At 34.4% G+C, this 10,812-nt stretch overlaps 1 long non-coding RNA gene across 1 annotated transcript; it reads left to right on the top strand.

The window, feature by feature from the left end:
* The first annotated feature begins 1,863 nt into the window (after positions 1 to 1,863).
* LOC120335218 (uncharacterized) lies at positions 1,864 to 6,450 on the top strand. The gene is made up of 4 exons (XR_013468940.1): positions 1,864 to 2,320; positions 4,562 to 4,690; positions 5,541 to 5,653; positions 6,131 to 6,450. It is a non-coding gene; the product is annotated as an uncharacterized LOC120335218 (long non-coding RNA).
* The last annotated feature ends 4,362 nt before the right edge of the window (positions 6,451 to 10,812 follow it).

Here is a 10,812-nt window from a genome sequence, read left to right as displayed (position 1 = left end):
TGTTTGCAATAGTTTAGTTAGACCCCTTCATAACTTCAGATATGATGAGATACACTATCAACGGAGGAAAGTTTATCAATATCATGAACGAATTAAAAGTTCACTTCATTAGCGTTTCAATAGTTACAAACCCGCCTGAAATAAATACCAAACTCACATTTCACCGAAATTATCCTATTGACTATAGTTCATAGTATATTATACTTTGGGTGCCTCCGCAGGTAATCCAGAGTGGATAAATAAGTGAGTCAGCTCAAGTTGGGGTGAAATAATTTTATTAAATGACGATAATATTTCCGATTATACGAAAATTAAAATCGAATCAATTTCTCGTGTTGTGACGAGATTTCGGGACCACTTCAAACTTGCGAAATACAGCATTTTGAAAAATATCAGAATCTACAAGTTATAAAGTGATTTTATTCAATAATTTGATTTTGAGCAAAAAATTACGTTGATATGTGAATCAGAAGGTTTCTCAACAGCGTTATATCCGAAAAAAATATTACACCTCAAAAACTTAAAACTTCTTTTAAATCTTTGTAGTCAGAATCTCCTCTTCTATCAATAAATTAAAACCCCTTTATACAATTTTACACTCCACTTTGGTCAACAAACGGCAAGTATTCGTCTGTATCGGTTTCTTTCAACATTCAAATTATTACTCCATTCATATTGACGTCATACTGAACCGATGGCCAACCTGGTGAACAAAGAAGGATAAAATGATTACAAAAGTTTAAATATCAAAAAAGTACAGACGTTTAGGACCTTTGGAATGTCAATGACAGCAAATGAGATTCAGCAAGTGATAGAACTGATTCTAACAATATAACACAACCATACAACTGACTCGATTTTGTAGGAAAATTTGCTCAAAGCAAAGTCACGCGAAATTACTCAAAAGATCTTTGATCTCAATTTTGTTTACTTCATTAGCGTTTCAATAGTTACAAAATAGCCTAAATACAACAGCAAACTCACAATTCACTGAAATATTCTTGTTATCTTTTTCTCTTCTCTGAAACTGGTTTGACTTCTCCTCCTTTCAATCAATCAATCATTTATTCGTCGTCACAAAAACATCAAATGCACAAAAAATTGGTACAATAAATAAATATAATAATAATGATATTTGTGCGACAGGAGTCGCGAGGGACCCTATTAGGTCTTCAAGCAGCGACATCTAAAGCGCTGTTACTGGTTCAGTGTAAAAAATAACTACATTTGCTACAAACATTGACGATGCAATAGTCGTTATGATGAACATATTTTGAATCATTGAAAAAATTCGCAGCAAACGCAACTTTACTAAAATCATATAATAGAGAAAAAAAAAGAAAAACAACTCAACTATAAATTTATAAAAAAGGCATATTTGAATAAATGTATATAAGTTACATAAAAGACAAACGACAAGCCAGGAGAAAATGGTTAGACCAAAGACAAAATTGTAAGTGACTAATTGAATAGAAGTTGGTAAGCTCTAATAAATCATAAAACGTTGATATGTATATATATATATATATATATATATATATATACAATATGCTCCACAGTAAGTGGGCATAAAATTTACGAAAGAATGGTAGGCATATGCTTGCTCAATAAATTAAAATATAACGAATTTTGTCATTTTAGTGTAGAGGTTGCACCAAGGTTGGTAAAGTTAAAGTACCGGGTACGTTAGAAATAGACTCCTTACACCTATAGTTCCTCCGGCTTTTTGGGCAGCCATGGCGACAGTCTACAAATGCGACTACTGGGCTATGGACAGAAGATGGCGAATCATACTGAATACTCCAATCAATGGCTGATGGAAGAGAGATAATAACTAATATATTTACTTTTTAGATATAATTTGAAACCGTAACAGCCTAAAGATTTAATGGCACTTGGTAAGGCATTCCACAGTTTCACACCCGTGTATTTTATGGATTTCTGTGTCCTGCTTGATGAATATCTTGGGACATACCGGTAATATGAACTTGACGAAGCTGATCTAGTAGAGTATGAATGGATATTACTCTGCATTCTGAAAATTCCCGCGAATGCCATGGGAAGCTTGTTATCGAAGTACTGGTGCATGAGTTTCAGTATCTCAAATTCATGGATATGACCAAGCTTAATAATTCGACACCTGTGGTACAAAGGATCTAGTCTAGATCGGAAAGGTGCACTACATATGGCTCTAATTGCTTTGTTTTGCAAAACTTCTAATCTGTGGAGTAGAGTCGATGACGCACTACCCCAAGTTATAATGCCATACTGCAGATACGACTGGAAAAGAGAAAAATAAACCAATCGGAGAGCTGGCATGGTGAGGAATTTTCTTAGTTTAAATAATAAACCTGTTGCACTTGACAACTTTCCAGCAATGTAATTAATGTGTGATGTCCATTTCAATTGGTCATCAATGTGGATACCTAGGTATTTGTATGAGTTGACATTTTCAAGTGGAACCTTGTCGAAATTAATTTGAAGCCGAATTTTATTTTTTCATTTATCCTGGGACTAATTAATAAAATTCTTTTCTAAATTCTTTTCTAAAAGAATTTGTGTTTATTTTTCAAATGCTTCTCAGCTTAATAAAAGTCTGTCTTTTGCGCGTATCGCTGACTCCCTGGAATAAAAATAAAGCATTTACTGCATTGTTTTAACTAATTACTGCATCATGAGGAACCTATTTCTAACATTTCAATGTGGACAAAGAAAACATAAAAGGCTTTTAAGCTAAAGCGCACTCGTGTTTCCTGAATGTTTGTAAGATTAAAGATTCTCACGCTCGATAAATACCTGCAACAAGACCGAATACCTCATAATAATTAATTAAAATAAATATCTTGACTGAAACTTTTTCGATGTTAAACAATTTATGTAGGAATCCTATTATACAGATCTTTCAAAAATGATTGTAATATTAGAGAAATTCTACCTCGCGCAGTTTCGACTACCACAGACTTAAGCTCACTACACGGAAAGAGTTTCAACTGCATTTAAACACCTCAACACAATTCTACATTCTATACTTCAGCAAACGTAGATAGACGAACAGCAATCACGATTTAGTAAGTGATAGCCTATAACTAATGCTGGCAATATAACCCGACAACAACACTGATTACGTTTTCATTGTAAATTTGCTCAAAGCAAAGTCACGAGAACTTACTCAAAAGATGATCTCAAAGTTAAGCTAACGACGACCACTAATTTCATTTTACTTATTGTCACCATCAAGAATATTAAAGGGATAAATGGAATAGGTTTTCAGGTAGATCGACTTATGACAAGAGTTGATAGGAAAATATATCAAAGCACTTTAGAGTTGAGGCGTATGCCGTATATACGATAATATCGAATAATGGCTGGCAAGCAGGTCGAAACATTAGAAATATTGTATGAAGAAAATGCAGCGAAAATACTAAATGACTATCGAGGATAACTTTTTTTTTTATTTTAACTTATTTTTTCTCTACCAATGAGAATATGTACCGCCACTCTTAACAGAAAAAGAGGATATTTGCCATTTCCACCCCCTCCATTGGGGTGTAGTGATGAATTTTCCATCTTATTTCGTTGCATAATTTTATATACACCGTGCTAATGCATTCAGAGGGTGTGTTACCAAACATTTTCTCCACTAAACTTGGTGGAAATGCATGAACGCGTCATGTCACGTGATATCGAGGTGACTGTGACGATTTGAGAAGGCTGAACGCTATTGGCTGAAATCGTTTCGAATATTTTTATGCGCGGTGACTTGACTTGATCTTGTCAAGCTTTGTTCGCTAACGTTAAGTGACCAGTACTAGGCCTAGATAAGATGGGTGTCCTGAAGTACGCGCCGCAGGTACCTACTTATAGTTGGCCTGTCTCGACAATTTTGGAAATATCTAATTTCTAACCCCCACATGACTACGTCATCCGGAAATTACATCACTGCATCACCATCGCGTCATAGAGCTTTCTAAAGTATAGTTACGATCGTCCGAAATGGCATCTGTGCAGCGATCTCTCTTTTATCGCTGTATCGATACGGTATCGTTTCGACGACAAGAAATAGGCTAGCTTGCTCAATTTTGGATGATTGTCTGTGCAACCATCCGTATACTTTTGATGGCCGTATTACGTCATTGCGACTTCGCAGTGATGTGATTTTTGGATGACGTAGTCATGTCTGCATGTGGGGGTTAGAAATTACATATGTAAATATTGTTGAGCCAGGCCAACTAGAAATACTTGCGACGCATACTTCAGGAGACCCGATAAGACCATATAAATACAGAAATATAACGTTATCAGTAACTTATATTGCGAGTCTAACTTCTGAACTTCGTACCAGTAACGGGAGCTATCTCAACTAATCTTGATTTGCCAAACTTGCTAAAAAGATTCTGTACAGGCTATTGCTGTATTGGGCTTATTTATCTGTTTATTATCTGTTTGGTGAGTCGAGCGGGAACAATTTATTTTTCTTTCGTGCTTAACTTGGAATTACACAATTTTAACAGCTATCATACATTTTGTTAGTAGTCTACTGAGCACATAACTTTCTATTCAGGATGTTGATTTTCTTGAAAATGAAGATGATCACAGTATTGAGACTTACAAGTCTGCAAGTAGATAATAGCAGAGGAACTAAATGAGAGAAATATAGCAGATGAGCAGTGCTGCAGTGAACAACTCATAGGTGAGTCTTGTTATTTTATGCAATAAGAATATCGCCGGATGAGAACAAAACAGGCCTAAGTCACAATTTCGAGTTTTGAGTAAAATGCAAAAAAACAATTCGTAATTTTTTTATTTTCGAATTCCTAAATATTCACACTTAGTAAATACCTGAGCTCTGGTTATTTTAGTGTGGATGAGAATATCTTTGTAATCGATATTTTTTGGGACTTCAGCTTCAATTCCTTCCAGCTTTTTTACCCCCATAAAGGATTTTGGGCCCATTCTGTTCTCAATAACTTCTGAATTTTTTGTATGGGATGCAAAGTAAAACAAGGTGACTTAGGCCTAAGTTGCACTGAATAATTTTTTAGGGATGTAAGTTTTGGACATTTCATTTCTGATGTTCATGCTCATCATACTGGAACTTAGGACTCTTTTTTTTTTCAATATTTTGGGGTTCTGAGCATTGGGGTTTTGAGCCATGCTCTACATTCTACAAGGTGGTGGTCTTGAAATCCTGAATTTCTCAATAATAAAAATTTAAGCTGGACTTCGGCCCATTCTGTTCTTAACTTCTACAAAATATTATAGTCCTAGGTCCAGCTGAAATTTTTATTATTCAGAAATTCAGGATTTCAAGACCATCCACTGTGTAGAGCATGGCTCAAAACCCCAAAATATTGAAAAAAGGTGAATTTTCCAAAAATGTGACTTAGGCCCCTTCTGTTCTCATCCGGCGATATGCAAGTCTAATAATGGTATATGTTTTTAAATCTAGTGCGTTGTATTTGGGTGTAAAATACAGTGCGAAAATGAATAAAATAATGTCACCATTACAAATATATTGTTGAAAATAACTTTCTATTCAGGATGTTGATTTTCTTGAAAATGAAGATGATCACAGTATTGGAACTCACAAGTAGCTAATAGCAGAGAAACTAAATGGGAGAAATATAGCAGATGAGCAGTGAACAACTGATAGGTTGGTACATGTTTTTAAAATTAGTGCGCTGTATTTGGGTGTAAAATACAGTGCGAAAATGAATAAAATAATGTCACCATTACAAATATATTGTTGAAAATAACTTTCTATTTTTCTATAAATTTTTGACTCTATATAGCCTATATGTAGATGTATGATGATATCACTCTATGCTTTAAAATCATGAAGAGTTAGAATCAATACTTATTACTTATGTCTAGCCCTAGTGGATTGGGATATAACTTAGTTTAGTGAAATTCGTCTATTTCAATATGACCTTGGTAAGTAGACAAACTGGAAAAATAGCTAGTCTGTGTTGTTCAGCACTTTTATAAATTACTATCATAAATTACTTGTCCAGCACAAGGACTGCAATTCAGTTTGAAACATTTGTATTGAATATGTTCGAAGTTAACATGCGACCGTTTTTCTACTGCAAAAGACATACTCATCTAATCTCTTTTTTTGTATTTTTAGATTGTAAGTCCATTCCAATGATGAACTCTGGATCATCACTAGATCACAGTTCGAATGGAAGCTTTAATTACACAAAAGCAATGGCAGTGGCCAGTGATGGACTCTTTGTTACAGGATTTTCAATCTACAAATACCAGGTAGCAGAAAAGCTTGACATTCATCACAGCATGCCTACTGCTCCTGCCAAATGAAGAATTCCCATTCAAAAAACGAAAAAGGCGTAACTTGACTTTCTCATTACGACTGTATTTATCTGCGACCTTTAGTAGTCAATTTCGCCAAATATTTACTGTTTTAATAAATTGTTTAAATCTTGAAAACCTGTCGTGGTGTCATGCTTCCTTTGGGTGGTTATAGTACGTTTCCAGGCTTGCAAGAAGGTTGATCTTCCTACCGATGTGGGTGGGGTTGTTAGGGTGGAAGGAGTAGAAAACCTTGTGAAACAAACAAAATTTGCAATGAAATAAGAGTCGAACATTTTTCTTCAATATCAAGAAACAAGTATAATTATCGCAATATTAAAGCGTATTAGTGTTTTACTATGTTTCTTGATATAAACTTTTATGTGCGTCGGTAGGTCAACTGAACGGATGAAAGTACTGAAAGCTGAAAGTGATTGTTTGCAATCGCTGAAGACTTGAGCACACGGCACGAGTTTTAACTGCGTTTTGCAGGTTCAGGAATTGCCTCATTGCTGCTCACAGTCGTCGGTTGCGGTCACGTTGAGTCGTAGATGCGCCTGTCGTAAAATATTTCTCCGAACCCGGACATGCAAATGTTCTCGGAGTCTCTAGTAAAGTCTGTCTGGTTTTTAATTAACCTCCACAGAGAAAAGTATTCGTCAGGGCAAACTTAGTCCTTGATTCAAAAACAAAGAAACCCAACATTGAGTAACTTTTATGTAAAACGTTTGGATTTTTTTTTTCAAATCCTGCCCCAAAAAACAACCCCGCCACCGCTCTAACTTGAAGAAAGTATTTATTCAGTTAAGGTTTGGCTTGGGGTTATGAATGCTGATTACTCCGGAAATTAAAATTTTTAAATCATTTATAACCCTAACTTGATGAGTGATTGCTAATTTGTTATTTTAAAACTTGGCGTGGTGTTTGTCTCAAATCTCGCATTTTCCCATTAGTTTCAGGGTCTCGGTATAAAAGATTCAAATAATTATGTGCTAACTGATGTCTTTCATTACACTAGTTCGTTAAGTGTAATAGTTTGAACTTGTTATTTAGACACAGTTATGTTGGACGAGAGCTCCCCTATAAGGACTCAGTTCAGTTCTGAATCTGATGACGTTACGCAGTCGACGAAAATCATCTGACGCAGTGTCCCATAGCAGTATTTCGACAGTGTTTCGATTAATCACTGTAATTAGCAAATTGATAGCAAGCAGCTCGGATGCATTGTCAGTGTCTAGCTTAATGTTCATTGTTAGTTAGAGTCTTCCGAGACGTTTCTGATGTTTAGTATTGGTTTTAGTATTCTCAATTTTGCAGTTAAAAATACCAATATGGATTGAAGTTAGAATCGGGGTTGAATGCGAGATGCCCGATTGTAATTGTAAAATAAAATTTTTGACTGCAGGTTAGGGCTAACAGCTGCTTCTATATTTTAGACATGCAAGTTACATTGAGTTCACTTTGGATTAAACTTAATTGGATAGTGTCACCTGGGGATCTAAAACATGTGGTATGTATCTAATCAGTCTCAAATAAAGTAAAGTATATATAATTTTATGCATTTAGTTATGTGCTGATATTTGTAAACTTATTCCTAAATGTTATCAAAACAAGAAGAACCGTGTTCGCTCGCGATGTAATCAAGTGTGGATGACATTTCGGAGTATAATATAATTTCATAAAATGACGAGAAGATTACTGACTATACGGAAAATAAATCAAAAATAATTCTTATGTTGTGACTAGATTTCGGGACTACTTCAAATTGGAGAGTAATGCATTTGGAAAAATACCAGCATCTGAAAGATACAGACATGAGTATTTTTAGTCAATAATTTGATTTTGAACAAAACATAACGTTCATATATGATTGCTTTTTAATGTGAATAAGAAGATTCTTTAAACAGGAATATTGTCGAAAATATCGTACGTCTCCAAAACTTACGCATGTCATTATTCTTCTCCAAATCTTTGTAGTCAGAATCTCCTCTTCCATCAATGAATTGAAACACCGTTATACAAATCTACATTCTACGTTGGTCAGCATACATATTTAGACGAGCAGGAAATCGCCTGTATCAGTTTTTATTGCAATCAAATTATAAGTCTTTAAAACAATGTTTATGTTCATTATGACGTCATATTAGATCGGCTTGGTAAACAAGGAATGGTACAGTGATAATGAAAATTTAAATACCAAAAAAGTACCAACGTATAGCACGTATACGCTTTTGACATTTTTCATAGCTGAGGGGGACTTGAGACATGCGTAAATAAATTAAGTCACTGAACCATTGGGTTGAAAGGAAATTGGCACAATGAATGTCAATAACAGCAATTGCGATTTAGTAAGTGATAGCCTATAATTAATGCTGATAATATAAAACGACCACAACACTGAGGCGTTTCAATTGGAAATTTGCTCAAAGTCACGAAAACTCAAAGTGAAGCTACCGACGACTACTAATATAGCAATAGATACTGACACTATGAATATATAGAGAATAATGGTAATGCGCGTTAGTAAATATCAACTGACGCAGTTCCTGTTGATTTGATTGAGAAATAACTATGAGGTATTGAATTCCAAATAGCTGAATCTCGTTGAAGAAAATCTCAGTGCATAGAATATTTTGTCTGGTATTTCACTGACTGTAAACGGGTGAGAATTCACAGTAAACCGAACTTGACGATAAAAATTGTTACACTTCCCAATGCATAACGCGAATCTATGGTTGTGACAATTTCTGTTTACTTATTGTCACCATCCAGAATTAACACTGAAGATAAGAAGAATAAGCTTTCAGGTAAGTCGACTAGAGACAAGAGTTGTAGGAAAAAAAAATTTAGTTTAGAGTAAAGGTGTATGTCGTATATGCGATAATATCTAAAAATTTCTGGCAAGCAGGTTGAAACATTGGAAATACCGTACGAAGAAAATACAGGAAAATGCTAAATGACTACCGTGGATAACTTTTTCATTTCAACCTATTTGTCACCAATGAGATTATGTACCGGCCTTTCATTTACTGAGTAACTAAAGAACGGACCAACGCGCCAACAAATCTGAAAATCACATAGCCAGTATTCATTAAGTTACCGTTAGGTCATTGACAGAAACAGACCGAATCTAACTTTCTTGCATTTGAGATGATTCATTTTTTTCAATACTTAAGATAATTTGGCATTTGTTAAATATATATAAATATACAAAATCTTTGTAGTATAACATATAAAGTCGCAATAAACTAGAAGCAAACATTCCGTTTTGAATAGTCTAGCTAGGAGACTTGGTTGTTTTCTTTACAGAACCGTGTTCGTGTTCGAGGTACTATACTATATAACATTGCACATTAGGGAACAATTCACGACCAACTTAAAATCCCAGATATGATCAGTTAAATATTTATTGGAAATAAAATTTGCAATGGACTATATTTTTTCAAGATATTAGGAAACGAGCAAAATTAAAGCGTATACGTCTTTAACTTTTATTCTGAATATAAGCTTTTATATGCGTCGGAAGTGCAACTGAACAGCTAAAAGTACTGAAAGCTAAAAGTGATATTTTTAACAATTTACAAATTCAATTAATATTACTAAAACTTGTCCTTGATGACGGCAAACAAAAAATTTCAATGAACTATAAATCAAACAAGCCTATTTTTTTGATTGCGACATAATTGCTTTTCGTACAGTAGCGTGTTAGAGTTGATACTACTATACAATATTATTAAGTTTGGAAGCATTAACGACTCGAATAGTATTTTATGTTTGCAATAGTTTTGTTCGACCGCCTGAAATAATTACCAAACTCACATTTCACCGGAATTATCCTAATAACCATAGTCCATAGTATATTATACTTTGGGTTCCTCCGCAGGTAATCCAGAGTGGATAAATAAGTGAGTGAGCTCAAGTTGGGGTGAAATAATTTTATAAAATGACGATAATATTTCCGAATATACGAAAATTAAAATCGAATCAATTTCTCGTGTTGTGACGAGATTTCGGGACCACTTCAAACTTGCGAAATACAGCATTTTGAAAAATATCAGAATCCACAAGTTATAAAGTGATTTTATTCAATAATTTGATTTTGAGCAAAAAATTACGTTGATATGTGAATCAGAAGGTTTCTCAACAGCGTTATATCCGAAAAAAATATTACACCTCAAAAACTTAAAATTTCTTCTAAATCTTTGTAGTCAGAATCTCCTCTTCTATCAATGAATTGAAACACCTTTATACGATTTTACACTCCACATTGGTCAGCAAACGGCAAGTATTCGTCTGTATCGGTTTCTTTCAACATTCAAATTATTACTCCATAAATAATGTTTCTATTCATTTTGACGTCATACTGAACCGATGGCCGCCTGGTGAACAAAGAAGGATAAAATGATTACAAAAGTTTAAATATCAAAAAAGTACAGACGTTTAGGACCTTTGAAATGTCAATGACAGCGAACGCGATTCAGCAAGTGATATGACTGATTC

This window comes from Styela clava, chromosome 15 (assembly GCF_964204865.1).
Source record: "Styela clava chromosome 15, kaStyClav1.hap1.2, whole genome shotgun sequence".
In the NCBI taxonomy this organism is placed as follows: Eukaryota; Metazoa; Chordata; class Ascidiacea; order Stolidobranchia; family Styelidae; genus Styela; species Styela clava.
Note: the sequence above shows the minus strand (reverse complement) of the source record. Positions and strands in the feature narration are given on the sequence as shown.